The following is a 23,086-nucleotide window of genomic DNA, read 5'->3' on the forward strand; positions in this document are numbered from 1 at the left end:
AGATATGGTCCCAAGACAGTAATAATCACCTTGTGGCAACCGTGTGGAACTCCAGCCGATGTAGATTTATGTAACTATAAATAATGAATTATATTAACAACAGGTGATGGGTAAAATAATATCAACACCCAACATTTACACAATATTTATTTATTACTATTGAGTCACTATATGCTTTTAAAACAGCTGCAATTCATGTAATAATGTCTGGATACTTTCCAACATAATTTTGTTCCATTTTTGTCCGAAAACATCCGCTAATTACTTACACTGATGTCGGAAATGGATGTCTTCATAAAGATTCGGTTATGTCGAGGAATAGGAAGATGTTTGAATGTTTTTAGCTATGTGTAGGGGCCACTATCATCTTGGATTCTGGCGGTGTTTGATCAAGATATATTTCGATACATCTCTGGATTTGGCGTCTTATATGGCATATCGACATATTACTTATATTTTATCGTAATTATTAGATATAATGTCGAATATATTAAGCAGGTTAATAGGATCAGGAAATAAATAAAAATGATAAAATTTTGTAAATAACACAATTTCTTTAAAAAGGTATTGAATAAAACGAAATAATAAAAATATAATTAATATATGTCCAGCTATTCTATTTTTATAAAAACATCATATTAGACATCATCATTATTTTTTTTATATATAAATGTACACAAATTTAATAAATAATTGGTTTGTTGTTGAAACTATATATAAGGAGGGAAACAAACATTGAAAATTTTTTGAAATAACACATTTTACTTAAAAAATATTGAATAAAATGAAATAATAAAAATAATTTCTATATGCCTTTTTTTTATGAACAATTAAAAACGAACTTGAAGAGCCATATAAATAAACATTACCATAAAAAAGACCAAAATTTTATTAGTAAATTTAATTATCTCAAAGTATCATTGTGCATTGTTCTTATATCTTAACAAAATGCTGTCTAATTTCTTCTTCTCTGATTCTATGAATTTTACATTCGTCGACTTTTACTCTCAAAAAATTCTAGCTACATCTTAGCTATAAAATAAATTTTATATTATTACTGAAATATGTTATGTTTAAAATAAATGTCTAATTTTTACCAGTTACTATAGTTTTTGATACTATTCTTGATGGACAAACCTTATTAATGACTTGATTACTTCCAACACAACAACAATCATTTTCTTCTCTGTTCTTGTTATCATTACATTTTGGTATATGTTGACACCTATTCCAGGTCGTTGAAAGTAATGTGTTATAAATTTGGCAGCTATCATTCCCACTATAAATAAAATTGATGCTGTTTGGATTTTATAACCTTTATATATTTAACCTTACATTCTGCACTTACCCTTGTTCTTCCATATTTTAAAACCAGTGTATGTTTTTCTTTTCTACGTTTTATTATATATCCGGAGATGTTGTGGAGCAATGTATCCTGTGTTTGGCAGCAATACATGTCAGCAAGTCATAGTAAAAACTTGATCATTGAGAATGTCGATATTTCTTATTATTTCGCAGTAATTCGGCTACTGATGTAAATGAGCGCATGAGCTGAGTATCACGATATGCCGTCTAGATCATAACGGAACCTACTCCATACTTGACTGTAGGAATAAGACTTGGAATGTAAACTGAGCAAAACATACGCATAGCGTAATTTAAATGGAATCAGTGTTGCCAACATGTAATAAGACGCATGGTGCATTTGCACGGTGTTCATATAACGAATATATATATAACCCCCTATAAATAATTAATACGAATATGATTAAGCTAATTTTGGAATTTTATAGAAGATATTCCCGTTTCATACAAAATAACAATGATACCAAGAACACCAGTGACATAAATTAAAGGGATTGCGGCAAAACAAATAAGAACGTTGCCACGAGCAAACAACATTTTGTTTGCGTCCTTTGTCGTTGGGAAGAAGAGCCCTTCTTTCAAGCATGTCTCTTTTAGTATCCGAACTACAAAGGACGCAACCTCGCACTGTAACTATGCGATATGCATTTTTTAGAGATGCGGCTAATTATTTTCTAGTTGTCTGTGTTTACTCTTCAACGACGTTTCGTAGATTTCGCTAAAAGTTTTGATGACTGTGATAAAGAATAACAAAAATATTGCTTTATAATAACAATATGTCACATACAAATTAAAAAAGGGATTTATTTCTAAATTATGAGTGTGGTTATTTCTACTAAGACAGTTAGCATTGGTACAGACCTTATTTATACATTATTTAATAATTTTGTGGTATAATTAGACATTCTAATCTGAATCGATGATGTGTGATGTTCTCTAATATATTTATATATTGGTAAAAATTCCATACAACTTTTGTATTTTCGTCTCAGGGTAAAAAAAGTTAAGGAAATGTGGTTAAATCTTGCAAGGCACGAATCAGCCGATATAGCGTGAATACAGGTAATTAATTGCTGTGAAAATCATTCTAATGCAATTATTTACTTATATCTAAAATGTCTTATAAACGTAATATAGCGATAAATAACACTGATGATAAAATTCAGTTTTAGGCTTTATTTGATATGATGAAGAGATTTTTATAAGTGCGCATGAAGTCAGCATATGTTTCCACAAGATTTGAATGCCCACCAGACTGTAAAGACAGAAGAAAATGGGCTTCTACACTAACTCATGGAATATTCATTGCTGTTCACTAATGAATTATCTTATATTATTTTCTAGTTGTCTGTGCTTACTTTTCAACCGCGTTTCGTACGTTTCGCTAAAAGTTATGATGACTGTGATAAAGTATAACAAAATGTTTATAATAAAAATATGTGATATACAAATAAAAAAAAAAGAATTTATTTCTAAATTATAAGTGTGGTTATTTCTACTAAGACTTTAGTAGAAATGAAAACAGAAAATTTAAAAATTCGCCCTGTTAAATCAAACACCAGAAGCGTTGCGAAACATTGACGTCACTTAACGTTATCTAACCAACATTTATACGCTTCATCGTTTGAACCTTTTGATTTTATGCAGCTTATTTATTGCCTATTTCGCAGAAAATATCAAGGAACAAATTTAACTGGGATTTATCTGGGCAAAAAACTTTTAAAAAAATTTAATCAAATTCGACCTGGTGAAATGAGAACTAAAGATGGTGAACGAAGTTAACGCAGTTAAAAATCCACAAAATGATTTTGAATGACCGTAAATTGAAATTTAATGAATTAGCAGACACTCTAAAGATATCAACTGAACGTGTATATCATATCATTCACGAATATTTGGGTATGAAAAAGCTCTGTGCAAAGTGGGTGCCGCGCGAGCTCACTTTTGACCAAAAACAACGACGAGTTGATAATTCGAAGCAGTGTTTGAAGATGATCAAGCGTAATAAATCCGAGCTTTTGCGTCGATATGTGACGATGGATGAAACATGGCTCCATCATTTCACTCCGAAGTCCAATCGACAGTCATTCGAGTGGACTGCACACAATGAACCCGCACCAAACCGTGGGAAAACGCAACAGTCGGCTGGCAAGGTTATGGCCTCTGCATATTGGGATGCGCATGGAATAATTTTTATTGACTACCTTGAAAAAGGAAGAACCATCAGCAGCGACTATTACATAGCGTTATTAGACTGTTTGAAGGACGAAATCGCCGAAAAACGGCCGCAGTTGAAGAAAAAAAAGTGCTGCTTCACCAAGACAATGCACCGTGTCACAAGTTAGTGAAAACGATGGCAAAAATTCATGAATGCGCTTTGAATTGCTTCCCCATCCACTGCATTCTCCAGATTTGGCCCTCAGTGACTATTTCTTGTTCTCAGATCTCAAAAGATGCTCGCTGGAAAGAAATTTTGGTCGAATGAAGAGGTGATCTCCAAAACTGAGGCCTATTTTTAAGCAAGAGACAAATCGTACTACAAAAATGATATTGAATAGTTGGAGGGTCGCTATAATCAGTGTATCATCCTTGAAGGGAATTATGTTGAGTAAAAAAACCAATTTTGCCAAAAAAATGTGTTTTACTACGGTAGGCCGGGGACTTTTCAATTGACCTGTCCAGTCCAGTGCTACCAAAATAACTACGTCACGTACACATTTTTTTAACGCTTACTTCCAATCCATTAGTTTTACAGAAATAACTTTTGTTCCAGGAAAAGTAAATACGTAAAATTGTCACAAAATAGTTTTTCAAAATGATTACGCCTATGTTGGAATTTTTGATAAAGCAGTGAAATTATATAGGCACAGTTTTGACAATAATTTCTATTGCTATTCAAAGTAAAATCAAATTAACTACAAATCTCAATATTGCGTTCGGTTTATAGCGATTTTAAAAAGTTAATTACGAACGAAAAACAAACAGCCGTATCCTTTTCCATAATAACATCAAACAATCGGAGTCATATGAGTGGAGATGTTTCGCGCTGTTACTATATATTACGGAATTTCACGATTCAGTAATTTATAGTCCATTTTGTTTAAAACATCATGTTTTCTTAAACTCGCGAGAATTCTAATAATACGTTAAGCCCGAAATATTTCCCATGTAAATGTCATTGATGATTATACTGGTAATATAAATAATTGGATTTTTTTAGTAATCATTTGTCTTTTATATGAGACAAATTTTGTGGCTGTTTTGATTTGAATTTAATTGGGTAATAATTATTTCTAATATTTTACACATTTTATACGTCAAAATGTTGAATTATATATAGGGAATAGAAAACCAAAATGAACACCTGATACATATACTCTATTCAAAACAACAGTAAACCCACGTGATCTGAATAGATTATGAAATGTTGCCACAAGAACTCTGACTTTAAGTTCAGTTAGGCTTAAAAGAACTTAAAAGTGCAATTAATTATACAGCTTCAATAATTTGTAAGTTAGAGTTATTTATTATATTTACATTGAAATTTCCACACTAGTATAGCGTTCTAGGCGCATTTTTTATGTATTGGTATCACCCGAGGGACTAGTCCTCTTTCACGATAAAATTAGATTTAGTCACTGCATACTCCTTAATGCATTTGCCATATCTGCAAAACAGTTAGTGTTATTTCTATCCACATACATTTTAAGTAATGTTGGGAACAATCGACTGTTCAGTAATTAACTACTTTTTACTATCGACTATTTCAGTCGCTATTTTTGGTCCGACTGATTTTATTACTATTTACTATCGACTGTTTCAGTCGTTTACTCTTAGTTACTATTTTCGCTTCTACTAGTTCATTCGACTGATTTTTAACGTTCTGGCCTTCCGTCCTAGCCGCGACCTTGAAGGTAATGTGCCGAATTTATGCTGTGTGGTTTTATGTTTTATTCGTAGTTTGCTTGTGAATAACTATATATTGTAAATTAATATAGCAGCATTTTGGAACGCTAGATTTCGAGGGCAAAAAAATTTAATTGTAAATGATAAATAGTAAGATACTTTTGACTGGCATAATAGGTAATACTTTTTTGATAAACTTTCACGATTCTTGTTCAAGGGCCTTGTTTGTCGAAACTTTTTTCCTAAAATCTTGAAAACTAAAATTAGGTTCCAAAGGTTTCAGAAATTGCATAGATCCAAAAGATTTGAAGAATTTTTTACAGTAGCAATTGTTAAATTTCTTTTAAAAATATTAACCGTAAAGAGGTGAATAAAATATATTAAATATTTCTAATAAATGCATGTTCTGATAGGAAAACATTACTTTAATATTCAACAATTTATTTTCTTGGCTATTAAGAAGAGCGCCACAGTTTTTATTTGTTAACGAATGGACTATCTTAACAGAATGTGTTTAATTTTTAAAGCCCATTGAAATAATGACCACCGAGTTATCTGGCGAAAGATATCCCAAAGATGTCTTTAATTATACGGTTAATAAGAGGACTGCAACATTCCATCAAATGCAGGATTTTAACAAATGAATGGGGAAAAACGACAAAATTGTCTATTATATGTCCTCAATAAAGGACTAGCAATTTTAAAAATGAATACGATATGCGAGAAATCCACATTTTTAGATCCTATATTTAAATAAGCTGGATATGGTATTGCAAATAATGCTGAGGCGATACAAAAAGTTATAACAAAAGAGGTATCTTCCATTCTAACTTCAAAAATACAAATATAGTTCCACAACTCGAAATTCAAGACAAAACTACTCACCAAGAATGTATTGACATCTGGAGATATTTTGATAAAAAAAAAGCTAGAATGAAAGAAGTAATTACTCCAAGTACTACAGCAACTTTACAGATTTAGCAGTATTTGGAAACTCCATTTATTGGGCGTTTAGAAAACCCATTGGATTTTTGACAAACCCATAAAATGAAACTACCTGAATTATATCGGTTACATGTAAAATATGCATTTATACCCGCAACATCTGTCCTCTGGGAACGAATATATAAGTTCTATTGTACTATTTATATTTATTATGCTATGTTATTTAAAAACAGCAATTAATATATTAAAACACGATAAAACATTTGTGGTGTTATTATTCCATTCCTTTTTACACATTCACAGAACATTCAGCATAAAAGTAATCCTATTTCCTTTAAAATTATTTTATTTTTTTTGCATGATAATAGAAATTTGTATTTTTTTTTCCTTTTCTTTTTTAAAGTTATCACGGAATGAATATATATACATCTCTGTCTCGCTTATACTACCATTGGAGAATATAAAGACATTTAAAGTTAACTGCTCCAAGAATTTATCTCTGTCCTTTCCTATCTCACATTTTATAGAGACAAGAATTCGTAGATCTTCGTCTGACATCACGTATGGAAAAAAAACAGTCGAACCATGCATTTGACTTTTGGTTGCATTTGATTTGGCTATTTTTTTGACTATCGACTGTTTCGACTGTTTTGCGACTATCGACTGTTTCGACAGTTTTCAGTCGATAGTTCCCAATGCTAATTTTAACCAAACGTCGATGTATATTCTGAAGAATCACAAACATGCACATAAAGCTTTTTCATACTCTATAATACAATTTAGTATGTTTTTCTATCAGGTCATAATTATTTTCCATGTCATATATAGTAAACATAAAGCTAATAAACGGTAGTAAAAGTAAGACCCTCCAACAATTGAACCTAAAGAATTCTATAGTTAGCTTAACTTACATTTAGTTTTAGTTAGCTTAACATTCATAATAAATTTGTGTCGCAACAATGACAAAACGTGAATTTAATGTACACAATTTTGTCATACTGTGTATTTATAAGATAATGATCTAATTTTAGAACGAAACTGAAGCCTTTAAATCGTCCTTTACAGAAAAGTAAGTACATTAGCGATAGATCTATTTGTTAAACGCTTTAAGGTGATACTAAATAAGATATGATAGTTATTTTGTTAATTTATAGCAATTTCTATATAGTTGAAAAAATATATTATAAACCTTTTTGCTTATAAAATATTTTTAACAAAGAAATTGACCTGAGTTCAAGGAATAAATAGAAACTCAGCAAATATTGAAAAATAATCAAACTTAGATTTTTAACATACGAAAAAAGCATTTTCAAATAAAATATGTACGTAATAGTCGTTGGAATAACTAAATAAAAACAATCAAAAACCTTATTTAACCTATCTACTACACGTAATTTATATTCTACTATATACACACAATTTAGCTTAATACCTACCTAAACCTACTTATCTATTTGCAATATTATTTTAAGTACTACCCACTTATTACTTTGAAGTCGGTTCCCAACCCAAACAGTAATAGTGATTTTGATTTGTTTTGTTGCTAATTTATTTTTTATATATGTTACAAAATTGTATTATTATTTTTGCCAACTCAGACATTAACAGGTCAATTGAAGAGTCCCCGGACTACGATAGTAAAACAAATTTTTTTGGAAAATTAGTTTTTTTTGTTCTCTATAATTCCATCCAATGATAAACTGATTATAGCGACCCTCCAACTCTTCGATACCATTTTTGTAGTACAATTTGTCCTTTGCTTCGAAATAGGCTTCAGTTTCGGCGATCACCCCTTCATTCGATGAAAATTTCTTCCCAGCGAGCATTCTTTTGAGATCTGAGAACAGGAAATAATCTCTGGGGGTTAGATCTGGAGAATACGGTGGATGACGAAGCAATTCGGAGCTCAATTGATGGATTTTTGACACGGTGCATTGTTTTGGTGAAGCAGCACTTTCTTTTTCTTCAAATTCGAATCTTCAATTTGGAAGAATGAACAACGACAGAAAAAATCCCGACGTTAAAAACTTTAAATTTGTATCGAACAGATATAAAGTCCTAATTCTCTGAGACGTTTTTATGTTGTACCATTTAATAGGTAAGGTGTTTTTTAACAGGGTTAAGGAGGGTAATTATCTTGTTTTTTTATTTCTAGTTAGCATCTAATGACAAGTTATCATGATATATATGATACTACAAATATTATGTCTTTTTTATAAATATATTGAGACGTAACAAGGACCAGAAGTCAGAGGAGCTAAAACTGTCGAATGAGATGAATGGAGACATAATTTTTATTTAATTTAGTAACAAAATTCGTTTCGTACACCAAAAAAAATGATAGCACTTTCTGGGTTTTATAAGCGAAGGATTGTGTTCACGCCAATCTTTAGTGGTGCTAAGTATAAAAATTAACGTTAAGAACACATTATTGAACAATTACTATATAGTGTCATAATATGCACATAAGTTCACATAATTAAAAACATATTTTGTACCACCAAGAGGTGTAAGTATGTTATGTTTAGGGTCTATTTTGTCTTTCTCCATGTATACATTTCTGCCACCCTTTTCTGACTCTACTCAGCCTTGCTTCACTTGAGGAACTTCCTCTTTTTTAAAGTTTTTCTCTGATACATTCATCCCAGGTTCGCTTGTGTCGCCAGCAGTCGCCTTTTCTATGTAGTTTTCTATGTAATGCAAGTTCATGGTTTTTTCCCGGCTATTACTTAACAGATGGAGTGATGTGGAATGATAATGAATAAAAGTAAAATGAAAGTCATGGTGATGAGAGAGCCAGAAGAAATAAATATCCATATCGAAGAAATAAAAAAAATTCTATGCTAACATTTTCTTTAATTAAAATTAATTTCTTTGGCGTAATTTGAAAATATTTCAAAAAACTTTATCGTTTTAGAAAACAAAATTAAGAAAGGTTAAATTCAAGGAACACGTTTAAATTTCAAGCTGATAAATCTTTAACTAAATTAGCAATAAAATTTAAATATTTGAATTCACAATATCTGTGTCTATAAAAAATAATTAGTTTTAGATTAAATAATTAACTTTCTATGACAATATTTGACTAAACAAGTGTACATTGGACATATCGATTGGTCGGCAAATTTACGATGTCAGTCTATGTTCAATATATTTGGTAACTTGGCGCTATGAAGCTAATACTGTCCGATCAATACCTTCGTTTTTCTTCGACATGGGTTAATTAAAAAGTTGTTGATAGATACTCTATTTTACTACTTGATACCATGATATATTGTTGGTTAGGTTGTTGTTGTTGGTTGGTTATTCTGCAGATATATTTAAAATTAGGTGACCCTGTGAATTTCATATTATTAACATCTATCTTGTACATGATCGCTGATAACAATTCGGTTGTGATGAAGAAACGTTTGGACATGTGTGTATGAGAAAGCTCTGTGTAAAGTGCGTGCCGCGCAAGCTCACTTTTGAACAAAAACAACGACGGGTTGATGATTCGGAGCAATATTGAGGATGATTAAGCGTAATAAACCGGAATTTTGGCGTCGATATATGACAACGGATGAAACATGGCTCCATCATTTCACTCCGAAGTCCAATCGACAGTCATCCGAGTGAACTGCATACGATGAACTAGCTCCAAAGTCTGGTAAAACTCAACAGTCGGCTAACAAGGTTATGGCGTCTGTATTTTGGGATACGCATGGAATAATTTTCATTAACAATCTTGAAAAAGGAAGGACCATCAAAAGCGACTATTACATAGCATTGTTGGACCATTTGAAGGACGAAATCGCCGAAAAATGGCCGCATATGAAGAAAAAGAACATGCTGCTTCACCAAGACAATGCACCGTATGACAAGTCAGTGAAAACAATGGTAAAAATCCATCCATCCATAGTATTCTTCGGATCTGGCCTTCAGCGACTATTTGTTATTCTCAGATCTCAAAAGAATGCTCGCTGGAAAAACATTTTCGTTGAATGAAGAGGTAATCGCCGACACTGAGGCCTATTTTGAAGCAAAGGACAAATCATATTACAAAAATGGTATCGAAAAGTTGGAGGGTCGCTATAATCAGTGTATCACCCTTGATGAGAATTATGTTGAATAAAAAGAAACTACTTTTGCCAAAAAAATGTGTTTTACTATGGTAGGCCGGGGACTTTTTAATTGACCTTACCTATCTGTAAATGGTACAAAAGAAAAACGTCTCGGAGAATTGGGACTTTATTTCTGTTCGATACAAATTTAAAGTTTTTAACGTCCGCTTTTTTTTCTGCCGTTGTCCATTCCTTTTGTCGGCCGTTCGGAGCGAAAAGTTCGAGATAAAATAGTGCAGCGAGCTCCGGGAAATAAAAGAAACCGTTCCGGGCGTTGTCGGTGCTGCAGTTTCGGAAAATGTTTTTGTAATTTTCTGATCCCGAAACTTTCTTAAAGCCAACGTTTAGACGATTTGTTCGAAAGATAGTTCGGCTTTGATATTTCGGGTTTGCCAACAATACAGTGGCTTCGTAGATAATATTTAGAATGTTTTTTATGGTAATTTTTAATTACATATTATCTAGTTATTTATTAAGTATTACCTTAATGAATATACGCATGAATTATTCTTCGCTGGTCTCACTAAAACTCGAGAACGGTTGGACAAATTTAACTAATATTGGTTTTAAACTATTGGTGGAAGTCTAGGGATGTTTTATATGTAAGAATATATGGAGACTACTACTATGAATAGTATTAACATTCTTATTGATTGTCAAATATTTATGGGTGCGTTCAAAAATTTATTTTCTAATTGAAAACGTTGAATACTGGTTAAAACTACTCTAAAACCTCCATTGGAATATATAATGTGCAAAAATATAATGTGCATTAAAGGTAATATCGCGGCACTGGCCGTTTAACACATATATTTCATAAGAACCTTCATTTTATTATTAACAGTGTCAAGAAGACGACCTGACCTAGGTCGTCAAACTCAAATAAATTTGCGATAAGTTATGCTATGCGTGCTAACCGCCCTACTAACCAGTGAGAGGCAGCAAATGATAATAGTGATATTGGTATCTCATGACTTCGAGAGTGACTGAAAATTAAGTGTATAGGCTCCGAATGCAACGAGTTTCCCTCTCAGTCCAAATATCACCACTATGGAGAAATTAACTATAACTTGTTTTTTCAATGGTTTGAAAATAAATGTTTAAAGAACTTGGAGGAATCAGCAGTTATTGTTACGGAGAATGCACCATATCATAGTACACTGGTGGAGGAGATCCCAACCAGTGCATCAACAAAGGCTGCAATTAAGAAATGACTTAAAGTACATAAAATAAGCTTCGAGGAAATCATGTTAAAGAATGAACTATTTCGAATTGTTACTCGCTAAATATAAATTAAATATTCAAATACATTTTATGTAATTTACTCTTTTAGAAATAAGCCTGAGAAAAGAAGCATGGTAGATCCCATTGCTGAACGTTATGGCCACAGAGTATTACGTCTTCCTCCCCATCACTGCATATTTAATCCAATTGAGTTGATATGGGGTATTGCGAAGAATTATTACAATATACGTTCAAGTTGAGAAGGATATTCAAACCAGAACTGTCTAGGTTTATGGAAAGAAGCATTGTCGACAATAACACCTTCCGTTTGGATGAGCTCGATCAGACAAATTGAGGAAGAAAATGACAAATGGTGGAATTATAAGCAAGTTTTTGATAGATTGCAAATACACAGCTTAATTATTCACTTGAGTAGCGATTCTGTGAGTGATTAAAAGAAACTGTATGAATGTTGGTTTATGATTCAATGTTGAAACTTACCAAGACAGGGTGGTGAAAGAGGACATAACTAAAGGTCAGTATATAATTAATATACTTTAACAATAGGCAATTGTATTTTATATGAAAACTTTATGTACATGTGGGTGTGTTCAGAATATATATGAACGCTTGGTTAAAATGTACGAGGAGAAAAAAAAATGTTTTGCAGTTATGGCAAATGCATTAAGGAGAATGCAGTGATTAAATCTAGTTTTTTCAAGCAAGATGTATACAATGATGCAAGGTAATAACAGAACAAACTAAGGAGAAAGACAGTATTATTAAAATGACAAGGAAACATTGTATCGAGGGAAACAAGAACTAAGCGTAAAAGTGGAATATGCTCACTAATGATAGTAAAATACATTACTCAGATATACAATTGTTAATTAGGTGGATTAGGCCTTCGGTGGATACCACAATATAAGAAAACGAGCCTAGAACGCCACCTATACTAGTGTGGAAAAAAGTTCAATGTAAATATAATAAAACAGCTCTAGCTCTTTCAGCTCTTTTTCAATAATATTTGCATTAGATCTACTATGTTACTACTACTACTTTTTTTGTACCATTTATAGATAGGTAAGTTGTTTTTCAGGATGATGAGACTTTCAAAGGGTTAAAGATGGAACTTACCTTGTCTTGATATTATTGTTTGGCATCTATTCACAAGTTATCATCATACCGAACAAATATTATCACTTTTTACAATATATTGAGATGTAAAAGTACCCAGAAGTCAGAGGAACTAAATCTGTGGAATAAGATGAATGTTGAAACAATTTTCATTTAATTTAGTAACTGAATTCATTTTGTACACCAAAATAATTTGATAGCAACTTTCTTGGCTAATGCCTACATACAAAACTCGTTTTGCAACCGAAGAATTGGGTTCATACCAATCTTTAATAGTCTTACTATGAAATCCTACTCTAATTACTATGAAGTAGTATAATATATACATATGTTCACGTAATTAAAAGAATATTTTGTGCCACGAAGTGGTGTAAGTATGTTATGTTTGGTGCCTGTTTTCTCTTTCCCCATCCTTTCCCCACCCTTTTGTGTCTCGAATGATCATTTCGTCTCTTCTGAAGTATTTTTCTGATACATTCATCCCAGGTGCGCTTAGGTCGACCTCAGAGTTATCCTTTCTCAATATACTCCAACATATACGGTCCCAAAAATCGAATGAAGAAGGACGAATCATGAAAATCGCCGAAATCCAAATGTGGCTTCTAATGAGATGAGTATCCCGAAAAGAATAAACGCTACTTAACCTGTTGGACGCACCGATAAACCCGATCCATCCGTCCCGATATCGGGAAGGGTCCCACTGCGCGCGAATCACCCGTAGCTAATCCCATTTCGGAACGTACGCCTATTTTTAATTCCACCCCGTACCACCGGCGTTCTTCCCGAGATAATCGCCATCCGGCCTCCCGTTTCCAGACTCTCTATCTCCGTCTCGCTCCCCTCGCCGCTCCCCTCCCAATCACTCGCGTTCGCCGACTCTCCACGATCCCGACCGATCCTCCCGCGACCATCCAGTCTGTGTGCGTCCGCCACCGTGTGGAGCGGCGAGCGTGTGAACGATCCGACGCCTCGCGTAATGGGTCAGACGAGGGGGCTGCAGTGCGAGACGGCCCCCCCGAGACCGTAGTGATGACGTGACCGGAGCTGGGAGTTTCCCCCCCGAAACAAAATAAGAACTTTCAAGTACCGTAGTTCGACTAGATCTATCTCCCCACTGCCTCGTTTCGTCGGCGGTAGCCTTTCTGTTTGTCCACCTTTTGATCTGCGGGATTCATAAACATTCAACCCCCCCACCCCACCCCCCACCGCCCGCACGTTATAAACACGCGACAGCATCCATCCCCGACCGGCCGATGTTTATGAATCTTCGTTTATCGGTGACGTGAGGTGTCTCCCCCTTCGCGAGACGTCCGCCACCGCGCCAGGGCCTCGTTCTCGTCGCCGTGCGTCCAGATGGACACGTCGCGTGCCTCCTCCGTCGCGTAATTGTTCCGAATCGCGGAGTGCTCGACCCAACGATAAATAAATAAATGTGTGTTGTAATATTCACGTGGCAATGAACGGTCGCGGACACGGCAACGTCGCCTCTCGGCGTATTATCCCGCCAATGCGCATTTTCCAATATGGAGATCTCACTTCACCGATAAACGTCGTCGCCCCCATCCCCGGATCACAATCAAAATAAGCCCTGGCTCGTAGAGACGCCTGCCCCGAGAGAGATTCGAACGAGGTACCCCGGCGAAGTCGCCGCGCGTCTGTGACCCGACCAACGCTAGCCGGACGTGGCGATGGTTCAGCGTTGATCGTAACGACGTGGGGTACCTCGTTCGAGGCACTCCTCTCCTCTGAATGTCTCTAATGTTCCGATACAGTAAGGACCAGCAGCATTCCCAGCTCTGTGCGTGAGTGAGAGGCCGCACCATTGCCCGCTTCGAGCTGGTGGAGAAATGGGGGCTGACCCCCGTCCTCCGGCCGCGACAGGACGCGAGGCCCGCCGCCCCGCCCAGGTAAATGCATCCTTCTGAAAGCCACCATCGGCTACTCTGGCCTGTCCGTAACGTAATTGTCGGTAAAATCACCGATTTCCTTTAACGCCACTTCCATACGTCAGAAGCATCATCAAAAGCCGTTAAATCTCAACGAAAAACATCCAACAACTGATAATTATTGTATCTAATTAGACACACAAAAACTAAAGATATTTTAAAACCAAAATTTAAAAAGATAAACAAATATATGACATATTGCAACAAATATATCTCCAAAAGATGGCGCTGAAAAGCACTCACTGTCTACCAATATTATCAGAAGAAATCTCAATAGACCATAATAGTTAAGAAATATCAATATTTATAAATCCTTAACTTATTACTTTAAACCCTACTACCATTATTAGAACTCGTTCTTACTTTAACAGACAGTTATCATAATAAATTATTCAAAATAAAACTGTAGAAAAATTAAATATATTTTAAAACAAAAATTGTAAAAATAAACAAGTACATGACATATTGCAATAAATATATCCCCAAAAGATGGCGTTGAAAGACACTAACTGTCTAATTATGTTATCCGAAATCTCAATAGACCATAATAGTTAAAAAATATCAATATTTATAAAACCTTAACTTATTACTTTAAACCCTACTACCATTATTAGAACCCCTCTGAAACAGAGGTAGATCTACTATATTTGGTCTTTCTCAGAACCAAAATATCGATTTTTATATTCTTTCATGTTAAAATATAAACTAGATATTTTTAAATAATATATATTATATGCAATAACTACTTATTATAAGCTAGATTTAATCGCCGCATTCTCTTTAGTTAATATACTAATTAATAATAATAATTAATAAGTATACTGTTTCCAATCTATATAACATATGTTCACAATCCCATGATTTATCATTTTTTTCTTCAACTTTCTTTTCTTTCTTTGTTTTCCATTAACTTTTGTTGTTATAACACTATATTTATTGTCATCTTGGCATGAGCGATCGTTGAGTATATTGGTCCCATTCTGAAATATTCATGTCTCCTCTAAAGAGATAAATTGAAATAATAAGTCTTCCATCATTTTATTATATGCTTTTAAAAACTTAAATTAAATTGTTTATATTGAAAAACTACTCACTGATTTTATATATTTCATATATTTAATCTCTGATACAGCTAACATTAGCAAATTATTATTAAGGGTAACTAGGCTTACCTATTTAACGAATTTTACTGGCAAGAGAGGGCTTCCATCATCTCGTTCTTGTTCAAGGTAACTGATTAGACACACAATCTGGTCTGTCTAGCTTCAGAATTTTCAATCAGGTTGATAATAAGCAGCGTTTTGAAAGTAATCAAAACAAGAAGAGCATTAAAATAACGTTTGCCGGTCTATAACCTTTTATCACTATTATTTTGAAGAATTCTACATACGTTTGACAACCGGACGACTTTGACAGACTAGTTCGGTTACACGCTCGAACTAATCAGACAGCTTTGTGTCTCTTTTTAACTAGAATAAAATGAAAAGGAAAATATTGTCTGATTCTAAAATAATTTTACAAATTGCGACAGGCAATATAATAAACACCTCGATGACGTATGTACAAAAGAAGTTTGGATAGACTATAAATATTATAAATAGATATTTAGCAAGCCTTTCCAAACTACAATATACCAATACAAGTATTATTGCCTTTACTAGGAATAATAGAGGTTGTAAAGCACACAAATATTCGGTAACTTATTAATTATTTCGGAGTATTTTAAAACTCTATCGATGCAAAACCAAGTTTATCAAACATGATGAACAAACGCTTCATGCTTTTGACTTGATGTGTTCCTGCGGTGATATATTACACACGACTAAAAATCTTAAACGATCTACATTTTTTGTAAAGTTCAAATGTAATTAATCACCGCGAGAGGGTGGAGTGGAAGATACCTGTGGATTTTCTTTTAATAGAAAATCTGTGAAAATCCTGTCAATATAGCAGATAGAGCCTGGTAGATTTATATAGACACCGAGATTCTGGACATAACAGTCATAAGTCACCGGCCTACCATAATAAAACACATTTTTTTGGCAAAAATAGTTTTTTTTATTCAACATAATTTCCTTCAAGGGTGATACACTGATTATAGCGACCCTCCAAATTTTCGATACTATTTTTGTAGTACGATTTGTACTTTGCTTCAAAATAGGCCTCAGTTTCGGCGATCACCTCTTATAGTCGCAGGGGTCGCGCAAAAACTCGGGTTTATTACGCTTGATCATATTCAAACACTGCTCCGAATCATCAACTCGTCGTTGTTTTTGGTCAAAAGTGAGCTAGCGCGGCATCCACTTTTCACAGAGTTCTCTCATACTCAAATATTCGTGAATGATATAATGTATGCGTTCAGTTGATATCTTTAGAGTGTCTGATATTTCAATTCAATTCCAACTTACGGTTATTCAAAATCATTTTGTGGATTTTTTTTGATATTTTCGTCGGTAACAACCACTTTTGGGCGTCCACTGTGTTCACCGTCTTCGGTACTCATTTCACCACGTCTAAACTTAGCATACCAATCTTTCATGGTTGATTTTATCCTTTTTTTCACAATAACAAAAATTGCTTCACTGAAAATGCTATAATTCACAAACTAATGATCCGACAGCTGTCAAATTTATACACGCATCTTCTGAGGGTTAGGGCTAACTGAAAAACATATGGATTTAATTCTAGTAACACCATCTATGTATCAGGCCAGGTACTTTTCAATTGACCTGTTAGATCTTAATTTTATTTACATATAACTCGTAAAAACTCTGAATTACTTTTTGAGGATGTTTCGTAAATTAAAAAAAAGTTTCATTACTACTATTTTCATTCACTATTTTTTCGCATTTTTCTTTGACATATATTACTAATCAGTTGGTTTTGTTAACCTAAATAAATGAACAAAGTTGCAGATATATTGACAGCGAGCCAATTACGTTATGTTAGTTTTCGGAAATATATATATATATATATATATATATATATATATATATATATATATATATATATATATATATATATATATATATATAAGAAGTATGGTATGAGTAAATACGAATATATTGCTCTATGGCGTCATAGCATTTTAGTGCCTTGTTTTAGATTGATACTTATAGAATCTATAAATAACTAGATAATAAAATATTTTATTAAATAATTTTAATAATTAGCCATACCATGTTTTATTGTATATATATATATATATATATATATATATATATATATATATATATATATATATATATATATATATATACATGGCATGTAGAAAATCCCTTCGTTAAGTGATCTCCTGTATAAAATACTATTTCAATTAATTAGTCTCATTTAAAGCTTATGCTAAAGTCGATATATGTCCAATAATCAGATCGGATTGTATTAGACGTTTTAGTCTACGCACTTGACTATCAGGTCGCATATTTAGTTGATTAGCGAGTACATTGAAATGCACTGACACTCTTTCGAAGTACTTCACACAAACACGTTGAATTACACTCGTTATTGGTTCTAGATGAACATCGCGTTATACGACTTCATTTGAAACATAGTACGGAGCATCAACAATGGCACGCAACACTTTATTTTGAAACAGATGAATGACGGATATATTAGATTTGCTGGCGGTACCCAGTTAGATTCCATATGACCAAATAGGCTTGAGTATAGACTCATACAGCAATACCTTGTCATCTAATGATAACTTGGATTTGCGCCTGATGAGCCAATACATTTAATATAATTTAAGTCCAAGTTGTTTTCGTTTAGCAAGTATGTGCTTCTTCCTGGTTAGGCGTTGATCTAAAGGCATAACAAGATATTTAACATCCCTGCTTGGTGGAGTTGACAATGATTGATATTCACTGGTAGACATGTTCTTCTACGCAGGGTAAACGTTATATGGGTGTATTTTGTTTGATTGGCTTTAATGCGCCATGTCTTCAACCGCACTTGTATTTGCTCCAGGTGGGTTTGTAGGTTCATTGATGGTGTGACTGGATCTTCATGAGATGCTAAGATTGCTGTATGGTCTGCATATGTTTCTACAGTAGTTATTTTTGTGGTGATTCGATGGAAATTAAACAAAATAATTAGTGTTGAAATTGTGAATATTGAGGGATGAAAACTCGGCAGGTGCAATGAAGAAGACATTTTCGATGAAGAAAATACAGTGATCTTGCCATATGAATTAGTTTTAAAGTATTTTTTTACTTTAATGTTTTATAGTGAAAAGTCGGTACAATGTAATACAATACAATTCTATTCAATCAATGGGCCATCATTCCATTGTCCATCAATGGACGTACTTTTTGCCATCTTTCAGGCAACTATCTCGAAAGATAATATATCTTTTGAGGCTATCTGCGAATCTATCAATTTTTTGGTATCTCTATAAGAAGTGAAAGCCTGCTCAGACTGGTAACGACACATAAATCGGAATAAGTAGTAATCAAAAGGAACAAGGTCTGGAGAATACGGTGGTTGGATTATCATTTCCCAATTTAATGTTTTCAGGTATACTGTCAGCAGTTTTTGCAACATGTGGTTGAGCGTTGTCATGTTGAGAATAATATTGTTGTACATTTTCGAGCACACACATAACCTGCATCAGATGTTCAAACTGTTGGAGTATAGTTGGTATATATTTCAGTCAATACACTGAAAAGTTTGAGGTGAAACTTCAACATGAAGTTTATTAAAAATATATAATCTTTATTGGGCTAAACCTAGTAGTACAATAGTAGTAAATACTTGTATATATTTCGACAAATATTATTAACTAAATGCGAAAAACAGTTATCATACCTGTCAAATACAAACGCTGCCAAATATAACAAATAGGAATGATTTTACACAAACATTACCCATATGAAAACAATAGAAACCGAAATAGAACTTTTAACACGTGAGATTTAATACCCAGGTATTAAGGAATGAAAAATAAACAGCTTTTCTTGGATTTAAGTATAAACCACAGTCACAGTAGCGAAATAGTAAATTTCTAATAAAAACTAGCTATAACCCAGTTTAAAACAATTTACTTTAGCAAATTTAAAGTTCATTAAATCTGCATACTGCGGTTATATAACGTAACAATTACGCATGTTGCTGTTACTACTGTTGTGAATTTTCGAACGGAAATAGATCATGACGATATAACGTAAATATTGATACGTGCTCATCAAATAAAGTATAAACAGGTACAAGATTTTCTAGGTTTTATGACAGAAATAGCGATGGTTTATATTATATTAGCTTATGTCAAGTTGTTTTCATTGATATTGAACGTTTCTGTCATGATTTCTTACTTATACATCTTACAGTTTATTACAGTATTCCGACGTTTGGATTTTCTGACAGACTGAGTATGTTGGCAGGTTTCATGTTACGAACCAAATCTTCAGACAAATAGTTTTCTTTCTTCCTTCCTTTCTTTCTTTACTTCTTTCTGTAAATTCAGTGTCTTCATATTTTATAAACATTACATAACGATAACTGAAAAAACTTTAATATATAAATAGAAACCATATCGCCTGGATCTTATCTCATCTGACCAAACCAAACCGTCTTAATGATGTAAAGTTAACTTCCAAAGAAGCTTGAAAATGTCATTTTTGCAGTTCTTTACTCAGTGCAACTTTTACAGTTTTTTCCGAATTATTTATCACACCAATCTAGTAGATTAACACAAATAAGCTGTTTGTTATTATCCTATTTTGCTAAGGTTTTAAGATTACAAAGTACTTATTCTGCGATAGACCTTGCTACTTATAACTTCACTGAATTAGATCGAGCTCGAAAACCTCAGCCTACATGTGCTTTTGGTGCCACTATTCACGTCTTTAAACATAGTCCGTGATAACTTTATTAACAATTTCTACTTTAGATTCTTGAGTAGATTGTTATTACGAATGTACCAAGGAGTTCTTCACATTTTTTCTTAACATGTGGCTTCCACCTGAGCTGAATATCAAGGGTCATGCCAAGACGTCTGTATTTCCTTACGAGACTATTTGTTTATTTGTATGAACTGGTTTGTGCTTGATTGTCTTGTTGGTGATATCAATATGCAATGGTTTATTTTTATCCATCATTGTATTTTGGCAATAGATGTTTGTAACTTTTTAGGTGATTTGTTGTTATCTCCAATGGATCCAACGTTTTCATTGACGCTAGGAAGGTCCTCAATGATTGATTTTATCCTTTTCAAGAAATATTTTTCCTGATATTAGTCGGTAGGGTTTTGGTTTAGGAATCGTAATTAATCCAGCCACCTCATACAGTCGTGGTACACATTGTAATCTCAACAATGCATTTATTAACTTGATGATCATAAATAGTGCTACCCTTGGGAGTTACTTTAATATTTTTCCATTGATAAAGTCAAAACTATAAATCTTTTTGTGCTAATACCATTTTTCCTGGCCAATAGCAAAGAGTAATGATTTAGCCTCATCCACTATATGGGATTGAAGCATTTTCTCGAGGTGGTCTGCAAATCTTTTAGCCTTCTCCTTTTTATCTGAGACTTTTACATGATACCACTCCACTAGCGAATTATCAGCCCTATTATTGGTTGACATCACCTTAAAGTTCTACAGTGACAACAGGTTTTCAGACTTGACGTTTTTCTAGAAAATATTAAAAAATTAAAAAGCTACGTAATAACCAAAATTGTATAGGAATTTCGCTCCCAAAACAAAGTCAGAAATAAGTGTGATCCGACTGAATTGAATTAAGGTCAGCTGAGTAGTTATTATATAATCAACACTGTAAGCGGTTGGGCACCAATTTATACGATACCGGCCTTTCAATAACGACTTCTCCACGCACACACACACACACAAAAATCGTCCAGCGTACGTAAAAACACATTACGCTAGAGAAAAGTTCGAACAGCTTTTTCTAAACAAATGCGAGTTAATTTTAGAAACGTTTCGATTCAGATTCGATGCGTGTTTTTATCTAATTCCGAATACTGTATGGACGGAATGATATAAATACCTTCCACCGTAAATAAACTTCCCACAGTTGTCTATTAAACGAATTAATCAACACGGAATGCCATAAAATGAAACGCGTAAGTTGATGTAGATTGGATGAATTACTGCTTACAAACCTCACGCCAGTAACCAGGCTGGGTAAGACCGGATGTCTTCTGGGATGATTTCTAAGGTTGGTCACTTGCCAGTCGGTAGGCTTTAATGCTGAGGACCGTGGTTCAGAGCCAACGTTAAACTTTAGGTCCAGTCCAAATAAACCCATAGTTGGTAAAAGGAAACTTTAAAATATATATAAAAAAATACAGGATAAATAAAAAACATCATTATAAAAAAAGACATTTTCATAAAATTTGCTTGTACGTACTTTTGGCAATAAATTTAAAAGTCTAGATATAGCGTCACACATAGACAAATTAAAATAGGTTCCTAGTACCATTAAATGACATTTAGATATCACAAAATAATAACAATAAGAATAATAAATAGATGTATAATAATTCTTGCTTGCAATATTACCACATATACTTTTAATTCTAGTTTTTTTGGTTTGATTTGGTTTAGTATGGTTCAACGTATCAATTTAATTAATTTAGCTATTATTCTTTTTTACTTACACTTAATTTTGCAACGGCTAAACAAAAACCGTTACAGTTTAAATTACAATTAGGAATTGTATCTCGATTAAGCAATGCTTTTTCTTATTTTGGGTCCATAATCATTTGGTCTAAAAGGCAAAGAACAAACCTTCCTCTGTGGAAGCTTGTAATTTTTATATAATGCAATTTAATAATAAACAACAACAATAACAATGTCAGCAATTGTATTGATAATTTTAAAATTTGTTAATTATATGGCTTTATTAATATACTACTTAATTTGGGATAATGTCCTTTAAAGATATTATCTGTTAGGCAATCCCCATAAACATTTTTTGTCATCATCTTTTAAGTTATGTTATTTTTGCAGACATAATATATATATATATATATATATATATATATATATATATAAAAGATAATTGATGACTTAGAATTGTATAAATATTTCTAACACAAATCACATAAATACCAGTGATTTTCAAACGTTGAGTGTACACCCACGTTCTTATGTTTTCAATGAGTCAGTCGTCTCAAGTTATATACGAGAGAAAAGTTTAATAGTCCTGCCTTTTACACAAACTTATTCGTTACCTTATCCGTTACAACAACATCCATTAATATTGAAGGGTATTTTTGGTAAAATCAAGGCTATCGACGTATCAAATATAGGATGGATGATGATTCGGTTTTATTTTAAACTACGTATTCCACATTGTACAAAATGTAATTCTAACAAGCCTCGTCTAAAACAAATAAATAAACAAATATAATACATTGATATCAAAAAACTACTATATACTCATCTATAAATTGGATGTTATATTAAGAGATTACAAAAATCGATTTTTCCATATATT

The 23,086-nt window shown here is 33.2% G+C and overlaps 1 protein-coding gene across 10 annotated transcripts in view; it reads left to right on the forward strand.

Moving 5' to 3' along the window:
- shaker (Potassium voltage-gated channel protein Shaker) overlaps positions 1–23,086 on the forward strand; it is a 505,244-nt gene that overhangs the window by 396,661 nt on the left and 85,497 nt on the right. The window contains exons 1-2 of one of the 10 annotated variants that reach the window (XM_076407125.1): positions 13,594–13,813; positions 14,453–14,587. The exons of the other annotated variants lie outside the window; for them this stretch is intronic. The gene's annotated coding sequence lies outside the window, so the exon portion shown is untranslated. Of the gene's footprint in view, positions 1–13,593; positions 13,814–14,452; positions 14,588–23,086 lie in introns of those variants that run through there. 10 annotated transcript variants of the gene reach the window in all.

The sequence above is a fragment of the Rhynchophorus ferrugineus genome, unplaced genomic scaffold (assembly GCF_030347505.1).
Source record: "Rhynchophorus ferrugineus isolate W39M unplaced genomic scaffold, kcgeb_rfMv2 rfM6, whole genome shotgun sequence".
NCBI classification, from domain to species: domain Eukaryota; kingdom Metazoa; phylum Arthropoda; class Insecta; order Coleoptera; family Curculionidae; genus Rhynchophorus; species Rhynchophorus ferrugineus.